The sequence below is a fragment of the Scyliorhinus torazame genome, chromosome 9, assembly GCF_047496885.1.
Source record: "Scyliorhinus torazame isolate Kashiwa2021f chromosome 9, sScyTor2.1, whole genome shotgun sequence".
Lineage (NCBI taxonomy): Eukaryota > Metazoa > Chordata > Chondrichthyes > Carcharhiniformes > Scyliorhinidae > Scyliorhinus > Scyliorhinus torazame.
In genome coordinates this window covers 92,265,570-92,286,569 of record NC_092715.1, presented here as the reverse complement: position 1 = coordinate 92,286,569, position 21,000 = coordinate 92,265,570, and the positions used below count along the sequence as shown (strand labels likewise).

Below are 21,000 nucleotides of genomic sequence, written 5' to 3'. Positions count from 1 at the left end.
TTGAAAACCAGGCCCATTTGACAGCTGGTCTTGTCCAGCAGACTGGAAATTCCTGTCATCAACATATGTGAGCCCTTGACCTGCTGAGATTCTGGTGCTCCAACCTGTTGAGCAAGTTTTTCCTCGGCCTGTAGAGTTTCAAGGAGGCATCCTAGATTAGCAATGACCTTCCCTCCATCACAGGTCAAAAGTGGGGACGTTCGCTGATGATTGCACAGTCTTAATACCACCCGGAACTCCTCAGATACCGAAACAATCTGCGCCCATATGCAGCAAGAGCAGAATTTTGCAAAAGCAAAATTGATGCTTGGGTTGATAAGTAACATCTTGCACCATACAAATGCCAGACATTGACCTCCAACACGAGAGAATCTAACCATCTTCCCTTGACATTAAAATAGCTGAGTTCTGTTGGGTTGCCATTGACTACAAACTGAATTGGTCTAACTATATAAATATTGTGGCTACAAGAGCAAGTCAGAACTTGGAATTCTGCAGTGAGTAACTCACCTTCTGAGTCCCCAACACTGGTCTACCATCTACAAAGCGCAAGTCAAGTGTGTAATGGAATATTCTCCACTTGCCTGTGCAGCCATCTGGGATGGCCACTTACAACAAGAAATATGGACTTTCGCAAAGCCTAAAGGGAAATGTGGACAATGTAAGATTCAGGCAGGCACAGAGCCCAAATGCATATTTGTGAGCAAAGAATCCAGACCACATCGAAACCCGCAACCGATTAGCATTTTAATCGCCCAGCTCCGTAAGACAAAGGATTGATACTCAGGTAACCGATACAAGCCCAGACATTTTGGCGCCACTCCCTTTACTCAGGAAGCGTAAACAGCAGGCTCAATTGCCGCTTAGGACATGTCCAGCCATCAAGGCACCCGCCCCTTTATTGGCTCAGATCAAGGGCAGTGATCAGTAACTGCCCAATTAATTGGGTCCAAACCTAAGGACCGCCCAAAAAAGCGCGAAAGTCACCAAGGATAAAGAGAGACAGTGCAATGTGTTCGATCTCTTTTGGACCTGGCGCTCCGGCAACGTCCATCTCCAATCGCAGCACCACCAGAAGCAAGTTCAAGTTCAACGCTCGCTACCAGACAGATGAGCCCAGCTGAGGAGCAGTTACTTCTGCAGACCCAGTAGATCCAGATTTGAATGAGGGCCACTGTTCCTCTGACCTAAGCCAGGTGCCTGAAGTTAAGTCCCGGTTGTTAAGGGCAGGGGCTGGTTTAGCACAGGGCTAAATCGTTGGCTTTGAAAGCAGACCAAGGCAGGCCAGCAGCATGGTTCAACTCCCGTACCAGCCTCCCCGAACAGGCGCCGGAATGTGGTGACTAGGGGCTTTTCACAGTAACTTCATTTGAAGCCTACTTGTGACAATAAGCCATTTTCATTTCATTTTTTCATTCATAGTTGTTAGGTGTAGTTTAACTAGTAGTGTTTATGTTGCATATGTCAGTTAATCTTATTTGTAAATAAAGTACCATTGATCTTGAACTAGCTAACTGGTTGTTTGGCTCTTTGATCGATACCCGCTTGAACCTTGTGGCGGTGTCATTCATTACCTGGCGACTCTGAGAGCATATCATATTCATACCCATATTAAGAAAGGCAACCTAATTGACGGCCATATTTAGAGCAAGCAAAAAAGGCAATGAGTGCAGCTCCAACAACACTGTGGGAGCAAGACCCCATTCAGGACAAAGAAGTGCGCTTGAACAGCATGCCATTTACTGATGGGCAATTTGCTTTGAAATGGAAAGTCACCACACAATACCTTAGAAAAAAGTGCCCCCTGTTTTTCTGTTTTTCACTTTCATTGCATTCCACTGTTTACATTTCCAATGTGTTACGATCCATGTAGATGCTGGATCTGGACTAGAAGATCCCATAATAGAACCCTGGCTTAAAAGACCATGGGCGGGATTCTCCGACCCCCCACCAGGTTGGAGAATCGCCGGGGGTCGGCGTGAATCCCGCCCCCGCCGTCCTCCTAATTCTCTGGCCCCATAAAAATCGGCCCGGCGTGAGTCTCGCCGCCCACCTCGGAGAATGGCGGGGACCGGCGCGACTCAATGGGCGCCGGGGCTGCCCAAATTCTCCAGCCCGCGATGGGCTGAAGTCCTCAAAGAACAAAGAACAAAGAAATGTACAGCACAGGAACAGGCCCTTCGGCCCTCCAAGCCCGTGCCGATCTGCCTGTCTGTTGCCAGTCCCGCTGGCGTAAATTGGACTAGGTCCCTTACCGGCGGGACCTGGCGGTGCGGGCAGGCTCCAGTGTTCTTGGGGGGGCGCGGGGGGATCTGGCCCCGGGAGGTTCCCCCATAGTGGGCTGACCCGCGATCGGGGCCCACCGATCCGTGGGCGGGCCTGTGCCGTGGGGGCACTCTATCCTTCCGCACCGGAGGCTGTACCGGTCAGCCATTCCCGGTGCGGAAGCGAAGCCCTCTGCGCATGCGCGGGGATGATGCCAGCATACGCTGACGCTCCCGTGCATGCGCCAACTCGCACCGGCCAGCGGAGGCCCTTCGCGCCGGTTGGCGTGGTGCCAAGCTCCTTTCCCGCCGGCCGGCGGGGCTCAAACCATTCCGGCGCCGGCATAGCCCCTGAAGGTGTGGAGGATTCCGCACTTTTGGAGTGGCCCGACGCCAGAGTGGTTCACGTCACTCCATCCCGCTGGGACCCCCTGCCCCATCGGGTAGGGGTGAATCCCGCCCCGTAACATTTAAAAAAATAAAATGTGGAGGAACAAATCACAGGGATGGTAATTAGATTTAACACCAAGGACAAAACATTGATTACGCATTAAAAAGTTTAATTAGTATACAAAGAGAACAAAGAAAAAAGAACATTACAGCACAGGAACAGACCCTTTGGCCCTTCGGACAGTCCCTGGGGAGTTAATGTGCTTTCAGTCTCTGGAAACTTAATCTGTTTTTCAGCTTGGGGAGATGATGTCAGTGCTGGGTGGAGCTATTTTATTGAGATGGCTTTTGAAGAGGTCTGATCTGACTACCACAGAGTCCACAAGTAAAGGCAGCTTTCATTCCAAGTAGGATAGTTTAAAAAAAAAGAGTATTTTTTTTTTAAGCAGAGCAGTCTTGTCTGAAGACCAGGAAGAGGCTGAAACAACCTAGTTAAAGCATCCATTTGAAGATACTCAGCCAGAGTCTGAACGGGTTTTAACCTGAGTTCAAATCTGTTCTGCAAAATAAGTATTACTCTATGCCTTGCTGATTGAGAGCTGTATGTTCCCTTTTTTTGTTTATTGGGGAATTGAGCAGCATTGTTTAAGTGGTAATTGTAAGCTGTTCTTTTCAGGTGTGAAGTTAGAGTTTCATATTGTATTCAGAATACATTTTTGTTTTAAAATACCACAGCCCTATTTTTCGAGCCATTACTCCTGGGGAGAATCATTCTTTCCACACAGTCTTAGAAAATATACTAAAATATTGGGATTTCGGCCCAGCAACTATTGGGATCTGGACTGGGGTCATTGTAACGTATGGCCTTGTTGCATCATTGCCCTCGATTGCTGCTGTGTTCTCACCTAGCTTTCATTGGTGATTTCCAGGGAGCCCATGAAACCCATGGGCCTATAGTTGAATTGCAAAAACAATGTTAGTATTGTTGTAGTTGAACTATGAACATATTGAAATGAACAACCCTTCTCTTGTGAGGGGTTTCTGCGAACACTGCCTAATGCGCTGGAAGGCAGTGGGTTGGAGCTGGATTCCCAAAGTGCTCATATTTTTCAAACTAAATTCCTCTGACTCACACCCAAACCCATGCACTCACCCATATTAAAACTCCACCAGCCTGTCAACAACACATACACAGAGACTATGAAGCAAATGGAAAAGAAAATCCAGCGTGAAATAAAACAGAATCCCCTATTGCCCTGTTGTGTTGTAGTCGAAGACCAATTTTACATCTCATCCCCATGAGTAGGGAATTTGAACCTAAAGAATAACAGGCAGGCTTGGGATTAGTGACATGTTTAAAGTCTGAGAAATCAAACTTCAGACACAATCCCGTCTCACTTCTGGTTTAAACTGAGGCCAAAGTGGCAGATTGGTACTATAAAAATGATTATGAGGGTGTGAAACACATTCTCGTGAGAATTAGATAGAGGGGGCATGGGCCTTTAAACCTTGCACCTCCTGGAACCAGTGTGCTTGCAAACTGGTGCTTTCCCCTCCAACCATTCCCATGAGGCTTCCTGTCCAATCAACCCACCCCCAACCCGGCCTCCGACCTTCCCACAACAGTTCCCCCCCCCACTCCAAAGCCAGACCCTCATCCTTCCCCTGGGCCTCCAGCCCATTTCTTGGGCCACAATCTTTCCCTAGGTCTCCAATAACACTGCCCCTGGAAGACAACTAGTCCTCTCATCCTTGTCATACCACTGAAATCCCACACAGGCCTTCAGTTACTCCTCTCGCGCCACTATTTACACCCCCACCAGGTCTTTGATTTCCCCCTTTAAGGCCCCATGAGGCCTCTGACCCTAGTCATCCACCCTCCTCAGGATAGCAGAGTTAGCAAGCCTCATTTCCCCCTGTCCCTCCCTAGAAGTAACCGCACACATCCCCCCCACCAACAGGGCAACCCCATATCTATCTGGTCCCAAGACCTGAATTGACCAGCTCTCTGCCCAAATGGAATTCATGCCCAACAGGTTGGATGGAAGACACGTTGATGCTATGGAGTTAAAATTGCACAGTGTGTGGAAAAATCATGACTCTCAGGCTTCCTCAACATTTAGACTCCTCACTCCCGGAAGATCAGGAAATAAAATCTTCTGCCCTGAATGTTAACTGATATCAGTATTTATCATCCATCTGTTAAAAGCTCTTGTGCGAAATAGGAATACTGGCCAAATGTAAGTCATAAAAACAGGTTCATCTTCTCAAGCTTCTCCATGCATAAATGGCATAATAATACTTATGCACCGTTAGGCTTTCACCAATATGGAGCTTTCTGTAACTAATTAACTACATCAATTAGTCACTGTTTAATTTATGTCTCTGGTCAAACACATAAACACCTGCAGCAGAAGTTGAAACAACAATCCAACCACGGTTAGTTATTGATTAACAATTTAAATTGGCTGATATATTCAACACATTTTTAAACTACACCTGTATATAACAAACACTTTAACCCTTAGTAGCACATTGTGTAACTTCCCTCATTCTGCTGAAAGCTGGCAATCATTTAAAACTTCTCGGCTTGGAGGCGAAGATCAAGCGTAGGATCAAGCGTGAGATCAGGTGTTAAGCCTGTTCTTGTCAGCTTGGATCTAGATGCCTCTTTTGTGGGGACCATAAATTGGATTGAGTTTGAATCTGAATTGGTTTTTGGAGCAAGCAAGGAGATGGATTAATGGTTGCCCTGTTCACTCTGCACATTGGCTTTGTAACCCTGAGAAAGGAATAACATTTTTAAAAAATAATTTAAGACTTGTGAAAGCACGTCCTAATCCCCAGCTGTAATGCTTTAAGCAGCAATGCATCTTCATTTGTTCATCCTTTGGTGTGAAGGTGACCATATTAATCATCTGGTGTGCTTTGTCAGTTTCCGATAGGTGCACAGGTGACTGCATAGACCAATCTGCGTCAGAAAGCTTCTGCTGCAAACAGGAGAGGATACCGCTGACAATTGAGTTTTGGGTAGGAATTTCCTCTCTTTGCATTTTTTCTCTCTGCCTTTGATTTATGCTTGTTTTGAAGGAGGCCCCATCTTTCTAGTGCCAGGTGCAGTGATCCCAGGTAAACTTCTCCAAGGACTCAAAGTCTATTTCAAAATTCCTAAGTGAAACATTCAGAGTATCCTCTTAGCGCCTCCATTGACTGCCATGGGAGCACATACCAGACCCAACATAAAAGATTCACTCTGGTAAGCCAGTGCCAGGCATTCTGGTTACATAACCATTTCAACTCAGTTGTGACTGTCTCAATATGGGAAAGGATTTGTGGGTTTTGCCTATGGCAGGAATTGGCATAAGCGGGGCTGGAAAATGTGGAAAGCAGCCATTGGTGACACCAGAAAATCATGACCATGGTATGGATGCATGACATGCCAGCTTGGGTAAGCACCTCAGCCTCTGGTATTTTGTCCTGCCATCTGATCTGCAGAAGCTTCCAAAGGCAGCTCAAGTGAAAGTAGTTGAGCATCTTGGCATGAAGCTGGTATACAATCCAAATCTCACCTGTATGGAGGAGAGTTGTAGGACTGCTCTATTGACTTTCAGTTTTCTCGACAGACCTACTGCTGTTTGTTCCCAGACCGGTGTTTGAAGTCTGCTAACAGCTACCCTCATTTTGGCAATTCTTGCATGTGTCTTGTCGTCAATATCGACAACTCGAGAGAATGTGGCTGGCGGGATAAATTAACCTACCCACTGTTGATAGGTTCTAGTCCTGAACTGTAACCTCAAGATAGAACTTTCTGGAGCAGGCTTTTAAATTACTTCAGTTTTCTTTGTGTGATCAGAAGGCTGAGGTTGTGGCATGCTTTGCAGAACAAGTCCATTCTACACTGCATGCCCAGCTCTGAACTGGAAGCCGATGCACCATCACCAACAGGAAATTGGGAATCATGTCTTCAGTGGCCTTGGTTTTTGTCTGGAGTTGGCTCGGTTTAAGCAGCTTCCTGTCCTTGTGATACCTGATTTCAATGCAAGGATCACCGTCATGAAAGGCATTGGTGTATATGGCAGAGAGCAACATGAAGAGGATTGGTACTAGCACACAATCCTGTTTAATACCATTAATGACTGGTAATGGGTCAGGACGTTCACCTCAACCAGGACATATATGAGCATGCTGTCATGGAACTGTTGAAGCATTGTGATGAATTTTGCAGGGCAGCCAAATTTCTCCATTACCTTCCAAAGGTCCTCATGGCTGACTGTGTCAAAAGCTTTGGACAGGTCAATTGAGGATGTGGTTCAAATGCTCTGCCCATCTTTCCAGGATTTGGGCTTTTGCTGTGAGCAGTGTTGACATATTAACACCCAAAATTGGTGATCAACTAGTAAAAGGTAAAGTCGTCATAGTTCCAGATGACCATAGGTTGCTTTCCCCTTTGAGGGGGAGAGCTGACTGTTGATGATTTAACCTGAGGATCACCACACCTCAGGCGAGGGGCAAGGTTGAGAAGGTGGGCCTTCAAGAATAACCTCAGCCGATAGGGGAATTGAACCCATGCTGCTGGCCTTGCTCTGCATCGTGAACCAGCTGTCTAGCCAAGTGAACTAAACCGGCCCTCAAACTAGATCAACTAGTATACTGGAGTCCATAGGCAGATTTCAGAACATCAGAGAATCACTTCCAGTGTTTGTGGTCTGCATATGACTGATGTGTGTCTGTTCTGATTCAGCCAAAGGGCATAGATTTTGATGTTTAACTTTGAAATGGTAATTTGGTGGTCAGTCAAGCTATCAGTGCTGCACATGGCTTTTGTTACAAATACATTCTGCCATCCCACTGCCTGGTGATGATAAAGTTGATTAGATGCCAATGCACAGAATGGGGGTGCATCCAAGGTGTCTTGCGATTATGGAGACGGGAAACTGTATTCGTGATTAAGAGCTCATGCTCAGCGCACATCTTCAGCAAGAGGAGACCACTGTTGCTTCAACCGCTTACAGTGCATTCTTCTGATTACTCCTTCCCGCTGTAAGGTTTTCGGGCAATTCGGCCCTTTTGGAGAAACTCAGAGACTGTAAACTGACTTTTCAGCCAAGAGAACAGAACCAGTTTTCCCAGCAGGCTTGGTCCGCTGAGCTGAGTAGGGACATAAGCACATAAATATTTACAAACACCCCCCTAGGAGCTACAAGGAAGAAGGAGCCAGACAACAAGATAACATCAAAACACAGACAAAGGGGCACGGGAATACACAGGAGGCTTGCATGCAAGCAGGACAATGGGATGGTCATAGCCCCATGCAAATGTAAATGACCTGGCCTCCACCAGAGCAGAATCCAATCAACACCCCATCAACATAGCAGCTATCTCCGGAGCAGATGGAAGTCTTTGAAAATCTTCAAGGGAGCTCAACCTCGTTATCGCAAAAAAACAGACTGGAGGCGGACCTAGGGGAGGTACTCCCATCTCGACAGGTCTGACCGGCTCAAAGGGGGCGGGACCAGCGGGAACTTTAAATCTTACCTTTTTCAATGCAAAAGGGGCTGGCCGATCACAGGACAAAGCCAGGTAAAACAATATAAAAGGGGCTGTGTTTTCGATTGGGGGTCTCTTCGTTCTTGGCTCGACCTCTGCACCCCTGACTTGACCTCTGCAGCCTGTGACCGTAAGTATCCTGCAGCAGCTTGCGAAACTCCCTTGACTTTAATAGTGGTTGAGGCTTTGGGGAAGGGAACTTGTTTTGTGCCTTGTGATATTGCTAAAAACTGTGTAATCATAAGAATTTTCGTTGTGTCCGCTATATTACTTTTGAATAGCCTTAGTTTGTATTAGAGCATAAGATTTTATTGTGTTTCTTCTGTTGATGATTTTGACCTGGGTTTTGCAATAAACCTTGATTTGATGATAATTGGAGTCGTTTAAATTCTTCAATCTTTCACCAGCGATCTCTGACCAAGTCATTGTTAAAATACTCCTCACCTTAATTCCGGGTTCAGGAATCGAGGGTCATCTTGAGCGATTCACTCAGGACAGACTGCTGGTTAGGGAATAAACAGCAGTGTCCTATTCTCTCTCTTGGGAAAGCTACTCTAGTGGAGTAGGAACCGGGTGAGTGTTGCACCACCGGCAAGAGAGAGAATCACCTGGGTATTGGTAGGGGTCTGGAGATCTGTGTGCTATAAGTCTCAGGCTGTCGGTTAGGAATAAACGGCAGGCTTGAATCAGTGCTCTCTTCAGTGGAAGTGTCCCAGTGCGACATCCCCTGGCCTCTGAAGTTTCAGTGCCAGCTGGAGAGAGACACACACAGATATTCAAACCCCAGATATCGGCCCAGTAGTGGAGTAGCGGAGATGGCACCCTCTACACCGCAGCCGGGGATCTGCACCAACTCTTACATTGTGTTGCCTTTTTTACCTGCTATAAATATGGTAGTCAATAAGGCTGCCCTTCTTTCTTTAGATATCGATACTATATATTTTTTTTTTAAAAACATTTTATTAAGGTTTTTTTAACAACACAATTTTTCCCCTTACAAACAGTAACCCCCCCCCCCCCCATAACAAAATAACACAAAATCTCCCTGAGCAAGATATATACAAGGCAAGATGGTATATTTACATAGCTTTATACACTGGCTCTTGGCCGCACGTACCATATCCCCCCCACCCTCCATGCTATCTCCCGCTCGTCCATCCCCTCGAACAATCTCTCGTTCCCCCCCCCCCCCCCCCCCCAGGGTTGCTGCTGCTACTGATCGACCTTCTTCTAATGCTCCGCGAGATATTCTAGGAACGGTTGCCACCGCCTGTAAAATCCCTGTGCATGACCCTCTCAAAGCAAACTTAATTCTCTCCAATTTTATGAACCCCGCCATGTCGTTAATCCAGGCCTCCAGGCTAGGGGGCTTCGCCTCCTTCCACAATAGCAAGACCCTTCGCCGGGCTACTAGGGATGCAAAGGCCAGAATTCCGGCCTCTTTCGCCTCCTGCACTCCCGGCTCATCCACTACTCCAAATATTGCTAGTCCCCAGCTTGGCTTGACCCGGACTTTCACCACCTGGAATATTACTCCCGCCACACCTCTCCAGAACCCCTCCAATGCTGGGCATGACCAAAGCATATGGACATGGTTCGCCGGGCTCCCTGAACATCTTTCACATCTATCCGCTACCCCAAAGAACCTACTCAGCCTCGCCCTCGTCAAATGCGCTCTGTGAACCACCTTAAATTGTATCAGACTGAGCCTGGCACACGAGGAGGAGGTATTAACCCTACCCAGGGCATCAGCCCACAAACCTTCCTCGATCTACTCCCCCAACTCCTCCTCCCATTTACCCTTCAACTCTTCTGCTAGCGCTTCCCCCTCTTCTTTCATCTCTTGGTGTATTGCCGAAACCTTGCCCTCCCCGACCCATTTCCCCGAGAGCACCCTATCTTGAACTTCTTGTGCCGGGAGGAACGGAAATTCCCTCATCTGTCGCCTCACAAAAGCCCTCACCTGCATATATCTAAATGCATTTCCCGGGGGTAACTCAAATTTCTCCTCCAGTGCCCCTAGGCTCGCAAATGTCCCGTCAATGAACAGGTCCCCCATTCTTCTTATCCCCGCCCGATGCCAGCCTTGGAACCCCCCGTCCATCTTCTCCGGGACAAACCGGTGGTTACCCCTGATCGGGGACCACACCGATGCTCCCATTGCATCCCTGTGCCTTCTCCACTGGCCCCAGATCTTTAGTGTTGCCGCCACCACCGGGCTTGTGGTGTATTTTGTCGGCGAGAGCGGCAGCGGTGCCGTTACCAACGCCCCCAGGCTTGGTCCTTTACAGACGCCATCTCCATCCTCTTCCATGCCGCCCCCTCTCCCTCCATGACCCACTTGCGGATCATCGCCATGTTTGCTGCCCAGTAGTAACTCTCTAGGTTTGGCAAAGCCAGCCCTCCTCGGTCCCTGTTGCGTTCCAAGAACCCTCTCCTAACCCTCGGGGTCTTATTTGCCCACACATACCCCATAATACTTCTACCTACTCTCTTGAAAAAGCCCTTGGTGATCACGATGGGGAGGCACTGAAACACGAACAAAAACCTTGCAAGGACCACCATTTTCACCGACTACACCCTACCCACCAACGAGAGCGGGAGCATGTCCCATCTTTTAAAATCCTCCTCCATTTGCTACACCACCCTCGTCAAATTCAGTTTATGTAGGGCCCCCCAAAGTCTGGCTATCTGGATCCCCAGATACCGAAAAGTCCTCTCCTCAGCGGCAGGTCCCCTATCCCTCTTTCCTGGTCCCCTGCCTGTAATACAAAAAGCTCACTCTTCTCTACATTAAGCTTGTAGCCCGAGAACTCTCCAAACTCCTTCAGAGTCTGCATGACCTCCACCATCCCCTCCATTGGGTCCGCCACGTATAGCAGCAGGTCATCCGCATATCGCGATACCCGATGCTCCTCTCCCCCGCGGACTATCCCCCTCCATTTCTGAGACTCCCTAAGTGATATGGCCAAGGGTTTGATCGCCAATGCAAACAACAGGGGGGACAGGGGCACCCCTGTCTCGTCCCTCGGTACAGCCGAAAGTACTCCGACCTCCGCCGGTTCATCACTACGCTCGCCACCGGGGCGCTTAAAGGAGCTTAACCCAGCTAATAAACCCTCCCCCGAACCCAAACCTGCGCAATACCTCCCAGAGGTACTCCCACTCTACTCGGTCAAAGGCTTTTTCCGCGTCCATAGCTGCCACTATCTCCGCCTCTCCCTCCTCCGATGTCATTGTTATCACGTTTAAGAGCCGCCGCACATTGGTATTTAACTGCCTGCCCTTTACGAATCCCGTTTGGTCCTCGTGAATCACCCCCGGGACACAGTCCTCAATCCTAGTGGCCAGTACCTTCGCCAATAGCTTAGCATCCACATTGAGGAGCGAAATCGGCCTGTACGATCCACAGTGCAGTGGATCCTTGTCTTGCTTTAGAATCAAGGAGATTGTCGCCTCCGACATTGCCTGAGGCAGGGTTCCCACCTCTCTTGCCTCGTTGAACGTCCTCACTAGTAGCGGGGCCAGCAGGTCCACATATTTTCTATAGAATTCCACCGGGAACCCATCCGGCCCCGGGGCCTTCCCCGCCTGCATGCTCCCCAAACCCTTACTCAACTCCTCCAACCCAATTGGTGCCCCCAAACCCACCGCCTCCTGCTCCTCCACCCTCGGGAACCCCAGCTGGTCCAGGAATCGCCTCATCCCCCCTTCCCCCCCTGGGGGCAGGGATCTGTACAGCTCTTCATAGAAGTCCTTGAATACCTTATTTATTTTTGTTGCACTTCGAACCGTGGCTCCCCTTCCATCTTTGATTCCCCCTATTTCCCTCGCTGCCGCCCTCTTACGGAGCAGGTGCGCCAGCATCCGACTAGCCTATTCCCCGTACTCGTAAGTCGCCCCTTGCGCCTTCCTCCACTGTGCCTCCGCCTTGCCCGTGGTCAGCAGGTCAAACTCCGTCTGGAGCCGTCGCCTTTCCCCAAGTAATCTTTCCTCTGGGGCCTCTGCGTATCTCCTGTCCACTCGCAATATCTCCCCCACTAACCTCTCCCTTTCCATTCCCTCTATCTTCTCCCTATGAGCCCTGATGGAGGTCAGCTCTCCCCTGATCACCGCCTTCAACGCCCCCCATACCACCCCCACTCGCACCTCCCCGTTGTCGTTGGCCTCCAAGTATCTTTCAATACACCCCCTCACCTTCCCACACACCACCTCATCGGCCAGCAGTCCCACATCCAGCCGCCACAGCGGGCGTTGGTCCCTCTCCTCTCCCAGCTCCAGTTCCACCCAGTGCGGGGCATGGTCCGAAACTGCTATGGCCGAATACTCTGTCCCCTCCACTCTCGGGATGAGCGCCCTGCCCAGAACAAAGAAATCTATCCGGGAGTAAGCCTTATGCACGTGGGAGAAGAAAGAAAATTCCCTGGCCTGCGGTCTTGCAAACCTCCATGGGTCCACTCCCCCCATCTGATCCATAAACCCCCTGAGCACCTTGGCCGCCGCCGGCCCCTTTCCCGTCCTTGATCTGGAGCGGTCCAGTGCTGGGTCCAGCACCGTATTGAAGTCCCCTCCCATTATCAGTCCTCCTACCTCCAGGTCCGGAATGCGCCCCAACATGCGCTTCATAAATCCCGCATCATCCCAGTTCGGGGCGTATACATTTACCAACACCACCCACGTCCCTTGCAAACCTACCACTCACCATCACATATCTCCCTCCTTTATCCGCTAAGATAGTCTTGACCTCAAATGACACATGCTTTCCCACCAGAATTTCCACCCCTCTATTTTTTCCGTCCAATCCCGAGTGAAATACTGTCCTACCCATCCCTTTCTTAACCTGACCTGGTCCGCCACCTTCAGGTGTGTCTCTTGGAGCATTGCCACGTCTGCCTTCAGTCCCTTCAAGTGTGCGAACACTCGAGCCCGCTTCACCGGCCCATTCAGGCCCCTCACGTTCCACGTTATCAGCCGGATTGGAGCGACTCTCACCACCCCGTGGCTAGCCATCTCCTTTTCTGGGCCAGTCCCTTGTCCGCGTCTCCCTCACTCTCCAGTCCCCCAGCCAGGGGACCCCCGCCCCAGCCACCTCTTCTGTGTCCCGTTCTCTTTCGGCCAGTGCAGCAGCAACCCTTTTCCCCCCTCTCCCCCCCCTCCCTCCTCTCCACCCCACCCCACCCCCCCCCGCTAGATCCCCGTCTAGCTTTTTTGCTCCCCCCATAACCCTCCCGTAAGTCAGCTGACACCTGCTGACCCCGGCTTCCCCCGCCATCCCTTTAACCCCCCCCGTGTGGGAATCTCCCAATCAATGTACATTCCTTTGTTCCCCTTCCCGCCTTTTTTGCCGCGCGGGGGAAAGACAACCCTGCGCCTTCCAAAGCCTGCCCCGCCCCGCATGGCGCAGCTCCTGTTATGGCCTTGTCCCTCTCCGCCAGCCCATATAGCATTTCCTGCGCGTGGTTGACCCCCTATGTACAACAACCATCATACTTCAACCCTCAAACACCCCCCTCCCACACAAACCCTCAATTAGAGTCCAATTTGTCAGCTAGTATAAAGGTCCACGCCTCTTCGGGCGTTTCGAAGTAGTGGTGTTGGCCATTATGTGTAACCCACAGTCGCGCTGGCTGCAACATTCCAAATTTCACTCCTTTCTGATGGAGCACCGCTTTGGCCCGGTTGAAACCTGTTCTCCGCTTAGCGACCTCCGCGCTCCAGTCCGGGTATATTCTGATCTCCGCATTGTCCCACTTGCTGCTCCGTTCCTTCTTGGTCCATTTCAGGACCCTCTGTCTGTCCGTAAACCGGTGAAATCTCACCACCATCGCCCTTGGCGGCTCTTTAGCCTTGGGCTTCCATGCTAGCACTCGGTGCGCCCCATCCAGCTCCAGCAATCCCGGGGGGGCCTCGATCATTGTGCCCGCATATGCCGCGGCATCGGCCCCCTCCACTCCTTCTGGGAGACCCAGGATCCTCAAGTTGTTTCTCTTTGATCTGTTCTCCAGGTCTTCGAGTCTTCCCGCCCACGTCTTGTGCAGCGCCTCATGCCGCTCCACTCTCTCCGCCAGGCCCACGAGCTCGTCGTCGTTCTCACTCACTTTTTCCTGGATCTCCTGGATCTTCACCTCTTGGGCTTTCTGGGTTGCTCCAAGTTTTTCAACCATTGCCAGTATAGGAGCCACCATCTCCTTACGCAGCTCCTCGAAGCAGCACTTGATGAGCTCTTTCATCTCCTCTCTGTCCGTGGGCGCCGCCATTTTGTTTTTTCCTTATTTTTCTTCTTTCTTCTCCCGCTGCTCCAGGGCCGCTTTTTTTCGCCTTTTCGCTGCGGGTCCGATCCATACAGGTCTGTAGGGGACTTTCTCCTTCCTTCCCCACGGGTTGGTTTTTTAAAAAAATGCCGTTGGGGCTCCGTTAGCGGACACAAAAGTCCGTTTTTGCGGGAGCTGCCGAATCGCGCGGCTTAGCTCCGCATCGCCGCAACCCGGAAGTCGATATCGATACTATATTGTTTTCAGAGTCGCCAGGTATCAAATGATACCAACACAAGGTTCAACCGGATATCGATCAAAGAGCCAAACAACCAGTTAGTTAGTTCAAGATCAATGGTACTTTATTTACACACAAGATTAACTTACACATGCAACATAAACACTACTAGTTAAACTACACCTAACAACTATGACAACCTGCACTTAACTTCAGGCACCTGGCTTAGGTCAGAGGAACAGTGGCCTTTGTTCGAATCTGGATCTACTGGGTCTGGAGAGGTAACTGCTGCTCAGCTAGGCTCATCCGTCTGGTAGCGGGCGTTGAACTTGGACTTGCTTCTGGTCGTGGTGCTGCGATTGGAGCTGGACGTTTGGACCCAATTAATTGGGCAGTTCTCGATCACTGCCTTCGATCTGAGCCAATAAAGGGGCTTGATGGCTGGGCGTGTCCTAAGCGGTCATTGACCTTGCTGTTTATGCTTCCTGAGTAAAGGGAGTGGTGCAGAAATGTCTGGACTTGTATCGGTTACCTGAGTATCAATCCTTTGTCTTATGGATATGGGCCATTAAAATGCTAATCGGTTGGGGGTTTCGATGCTGTCTCGATTCTCTGCTCACAAATATACATTTAGGCTCTGTGCCTGCCTGAATCTTACATTGTCCACATTTCCCTTTAGGCTTTGCGAACATCCATGCTTCTTGTTGTAAGTGGCCATCCCAGATAGCTTCAATTGAATTCCCCAAAAAACCTACGGCAACGTTGTGCTGTTCTGAATTAGGGATGGACATCAAAAATGCTGGAGACAGTGGCGCCCACATCCTGTGAAAGATCTTTTAAAAATTATAGTGAATTATAGTGAGGAAGAGTTGCCTCACCCTCTCATTCTGACCTATCTTAGTCCAGTGGCAAGGTGAGTCTAGACAGCTGGAGATGGGTTCGGAAGCAATGGGTGACTAGGCCATCTTTTGTGTCTTCTTTTGCTCTACATGTTCCATGATTTTGACCCAGCAACACTGAAAGTCAGGAAGATGTGTGACATGGAGAGGAAATTGCAGGCGATAGTGTTCCAATGCATCTGATGCCCTTGTCCATATAGATGGTAGAGATTGTGTGTTTGGAAGGGGCTGGCAAAAGAGTCTTGGTGGGTTGCTGCAGTGCATCTTACAGATGGTATAGACTACTGTCACTATGCATCGATCGTGGAAGGAGTGAATGCTTATTGGGTGGATGGGATGCGAATCAAGAGCGCTGCTTTGTCCTGGGTGGTGTCAAGCTTCTTGAGTGTCGTTGAAGTTATACTCATCCAGGCAAATGATGAATATTCCATCACAGTCCTGATTTGCGCCTTGCAGACAGGCTTTGGGGAGTAAGGAGCTGAGTTACTCACTGCCGAATTCCCAGCCTCTGACCAGCTCTTGTAGCTGCACTACGTTGGGAGGGTGGGAACCTGACAACTACCCTCACCCAGCTTCGACTGCCTTTTGAAGAGATTTACTAGGCAAGGCCTCTGCTGCATGCTAACAACAAAGTATGAGCCACTCCAAAGAGAGCGGTGAGCCCTTCTGTGAACGTTGCTAGCCTCCCGTACACCCCCAGCACAGTACCAGGAATTAGTATGAGCTGGTAATTAATGATGGTTGCACTTTGTGTTGGTATTGCTAGGTGGGTATGAGAAGTTGGAGTTCATGCATATGCATTGAACAAGCATGGGAGCTAACTACTGGCTTTCAAGAACGTTAGCATTCATCATGCCAGAAAAGGTCTTTCCTTTTATTATCGCAACAATTTACATTTTTCATTTAAGAACAACCCAGAGGTTGGTGGTGAGAACGGAGAGTGAAGCTGGTCAGGGAGCCATTCTCCAGCTTCTTACCATTTTGTAAGCATTTTTCAAAATGGTAAGCAATGTGGTAGCACAGACACGGTAGCCGAGGCACGGTAGCACAGTGGTTAGCACAGTTGCTTCACAGCTCCAGGGTTCCATGTTCGATTCCTGGCTTGGGCCACTGTCCGTGAGGTGTCTGCACATTCTCCCTGTGTCTGCGCGGTTTTCTCAGGGTGCTCCGGTTTCCTCCCACAGTCCAAAAATATGCAGGTTAGGTGGATTGGCCATGCCAAATTGCCCTTAGTGTTCAAAAAGTTTAGGTTGGGTTACTGGGTTACGGGGGTAAGGTGGAGGTGTGGACTTGGGTGGGGTGCTCTTTCCAAAGGCCGGTGCAGACCTGATGGGCCGAATGGCCTCCTTCTGCACTGTAAATTCTATGATTCTATGATTTTGAGAATTTTCCCCCCAAACATTATGGCACAATGACTGCTTCCCACAATGCCCGAAACATAGAAACATAGAAAATAGGTGCAGGAGTAGGCCTTTCAGCCCTTCAAGCCTGTGCCACCATTCAATATGATCATGGCTGGTCATGCAAATTCAGTAGTCCACTCTCGCTTTCTTTCTAAAAGACAACTTTCTTGATGAGCTCGCTCCCCAGTCAAAGCAAATATTCCACTAATGTGTCACAATAGTGTATTGAAACATCCAAATTGTCTGTTCATGAAAAAAGTCATGCAACAATCATTAATTCCTCAGCAAGTTGAATGTTAGAAATGTGATTATGCTCTATCTCCAGCCATTGTCTAGGAACTGGCAGAAAGTTTTAGGTTTTTAATGCTCTGTAAGGTGCAGGTGATCTTTGTTTAATCCATGGTCAGCATGCAAAATGTAAAATTTGAAAAAAAGCTGATCATTGGAATTGGTAGAAGGAACAGATGTGCAGAATATTTCCGAGAAGTAAGACATTTGAAAGTGTAGATGTTCAAATGGACCTGGGTGTCCTTATCTGTAAGTCACTGAAGGCTAACATATAGGTGCAGCAAGCTATTAGGAAGGCTAATGGAATGTTGGCCTTTACTGCATGAGGATTTGAGTACAGGAATAGTGAGGTCTTGCTTCAATTATATAGAAGCTTGGTTAGACCACAACTGGAATTTTGTGTGCAGTTTTGGTCCGGTTATCTCAGTAAGGATATTATTGCCATAGAGGAAGTGCCACGAAGGTTCACCAGCCTTGTTCAACTCACCTCACCTAACCTTTGGACACTAAGGAGCAATTCAGCATGGCCAATCCACCCAACCGGCACATCTCTGGACATATGTTCATAAGGCAGCGACAAGAGTTAGAAGCAGAGATCAATGCCAGGAGTGTAGGCCCAATGAGTACCTGAAGGATCAAGGTCAAGAAGTGCATCTTCGAATGTTATATGCTTCCAAGTGCACCACTAAGCTCCTAACATTTTCAATTCATTACACCTTTAACACTCACCTGCCAACTATCTTTATAAATCAGGTCTCATACCCAATATTCCTGATTTACCCCACCCTCACACAAATAGCACTGTTGCAGGCCTTGTATCCAAATTTCACAGCATTTTCACACTAACAGCTAATCAACCATGAGGACACATCACCCAAAATAGATTGCGCGATACTCACTAATGCACTTTCTTCTTTTTTTGCCGAAGTTAGCACATAACAGGAGGCTGGAGGAATCAATAGCACGAGGAGAGGCACATTTTCTTGTTTAGAACCCTATGGAGGTGGTGGTGCTGGCCATAATGGGAAACACATTGCTTGGATCCTTTTCCCTGTCTACCTCCCCCCCCGCCCCCGTCCCCTTTCTAGCAGATTGTCTTGTTCTGCATGCTTTTGCTTGTTAGACCGGGTTCGTTCAATGCCAAGAGGAGGTCCTACATGGATTGTTTGGTCGAAAGGTCTGTTTTTGTGCTGTATCCCTATGGATGTAATCCCATGTACTAGCCCAGCAATGACTGGAAATAACTGGTTTGTGCACAAGTCTTTAATAACCCAAAAAGTACTTTGGCACCATCCAGACCACTCCCTGTGGATGATTAAAGCTTTAAACAAGTACAGAAAAGCACACAAAATATTGAATCGCAGCAACAACTAAAAACAATAATCCAGCAATTACATGCAAGTAATTGATGATAATTTTAAGCAGCACGCGATGCGGTTGTTCATGTTGTTGGATGTGTGTTTTAGCTGCGTGAGGTTAAGGAAGTCTTAGGCTGGAACATAGAGCTCCAAAATAGTAACACTGGTATCAATTCAGTATTGTATGTTAACCGGATTTGCTTCTTTTAAATGTTGTCAGCAGGCATTGCGCACCTGCAAACTTCTTCACAAATATGACACCTGGTACACTTCCAGTCAGAAATATGGATGCATGTCAGACACCATTGTGGTAGTTTACAAATCCTCATAGTGCCAACAAATGGGCATCACATAAGTCAGATTCACTCATGGTGTATTGAGAATGAGTTCCACAGGTGAGAGTGATGGGGCTGTATTTTCACCGCAGAGACAGTAAATAGGAGTTGGGTTTATTTTTGGGTCAGAAACCTGCCTCTGGTGAGAAACTGATTGAATTTAAGATTTTTGTGTGGGGAAAGCCCTTATCTGATATGGAGGCTTGTTTTCTGACATATAAGCCAAAAGGACAGGAACAGAGATAGGATATGGGCAGTGTGGGACCGATTTCAACTCTCCCGGGTACTCCCTGGTTGCTAGCGGTACTGAAGAAGAGATCGGCTTTGAGATAATGCTGGACGCGTGAGGGAGAGAAGGGAGGACTTTTTCCTGCAGGATGCCAGGAGGCGGTCACCTGGTCACGCCATAGGGGCGCCTCTCTGTTCAGCATCATCTCCATCCACCTCCATTCCTCTTCCAGGTCCTCCCCCAATGAGCTGTTTACTTCTAGGGCCTCAATGTCCTCAAGGTCCACATATATCTGGAGGGCTATGTTATGGAAAGTGCAGCAGACCACTACAGTATTTGAGACCCCTACAGGAGGCCATGAGAGGTACCATCGTACTGACCCAGAAACCAGAATTGCATCTTAAGCATGAAAACCTAGTCAATGTTTGTCTTATTAAGCATTATTTGTATTGTCTCTATGTCTTTGTCCGGGCTTCTATAGAGAAGTGAGTAGCCATCTCTTTAAAGGATATCCTTTGTCCCCTAGGATTCATCCAGGCACTTTGAAAGTTGGACTGAAAATTTGAGACAACTTGGACTTGCGGAAGATGAAGAATTTATGGCAGCTGCCAGGAGAGCGAGCACTCACATGGAGGAAGCTCTTGCTGTGGTTGCACACAAATAGGATTTTGAGGGAGTGGAAGCCCTTCTCATTGATGGATTTCAGTGGCCAGTCACTAAGTACCTTGATGGCAAAATGCAATCTATGATGCCCTGCACCTGGGGAAATCATGAGATGGGCAGCATGGTAGCACGGTGGTTAGCACAGTTGCTTCACAGCTCCGGGGTCCCAAGTTAGATTCCTGGCTTGGGCCACTGTCTGAGCAGAGTTTGCACTTTCTCCCCATGTCTGGATGGGTTTCCTCCGGGTGCTCCGGTTTCCTCCCACAGTCCAAAGATGTGCAGTTTAGGTGGATTGCACATGATAAATTGCCCTTAGTGTCCAAAAGGTTAGCTGGGGTTACTGGGTTACAGGGATAGGGTGGAGGCACGGGCTTAAGTAGGATGCTCTTTCCGAGAGAAAGTGCAGACTCGATGGGTTGAATGGTCTCCTTCTGCATTGTAAATTCTATGATTCGATTACCTCAATTGGAAGGAAAGTGGTCTCTTGCAACCTGCCTACCATGCTTCTGGTGATTATTGCTGGCACTGGGAATGGTCTTTTGAAATTGACTTGTTGGTATTTTTGTGACCACCCCTTCTCCACTCCCAACTTTGGGAGGCCCCAAAAATTAACTCCACAATGGTGGGACGGAGACCACAGGAAGGAGAGTGCAAGCTACTGACAGTAGAACAGAAAATGATTGCAGGGGAGAAGGATGAAGAGTCTTGTAATGATTGGGTGCAGTGAGGACCAGGAGGGATTCAAAGGTAAGAATGTTGACTTTGAAATCAATTTGCTTGTGTACAGAGAGCTTGAAAAGGTTGGGAATGATCTGGAGGGAGTGTGGTGTTGTGGGTGGCAGCACTTTATCTGAATAGGGATTGCATTCTTGAATGAATTGCCTTTTGTCAAGAAACCAGGTAGAAATTAGGCAAGGGTCACTTTGGAGAAGGCCAACCTGGAGTTAAAATAGGTGTGAATTAAGTTCTCGGTAGTTTTTGATAGAGCAGTATTAGCAAATGAATGATTAAAAGACTCATTCAATCCTTTTGTTTTGCTCTTCCACTGAGGTGCTACCTCATTTATTTTAATAAAGCAAAAATAACTGTAAATGAAGATGTTGATGAAATTTGTTGTTTGCAGAGATAGACCCAA

General features: G+C 48.5%; 1 protein-coding gene and 1 long non-coding RNA gene across 2 annotated transcripts in view; one reads left to right on the top strand and one right to left on the bottom strand.

The window, feature by feature from the left end:
- The window catches only part of adgrv1 (adhesion G protein-coupled receptor V1), a 981,490-nt gene that overhangs the window by 47,200 nt on the left and 913,290 nt on the right, over positions 1 to 21,000 (bottom strand). The gene's annotated exons all lie outside the window — the stretch shown is intronic.
- On the top strand, positions 5,590 to 20,957 carry LOC140430006 (uncharacterized). Its single transcript, XR_011949268.1, has 2 exons — positions 5,590 to 5,684; positions 19,729 to 20,957. It is a non-coding gene; the product is annotated as an uncharacterized lncRNA (long non-coding RNA).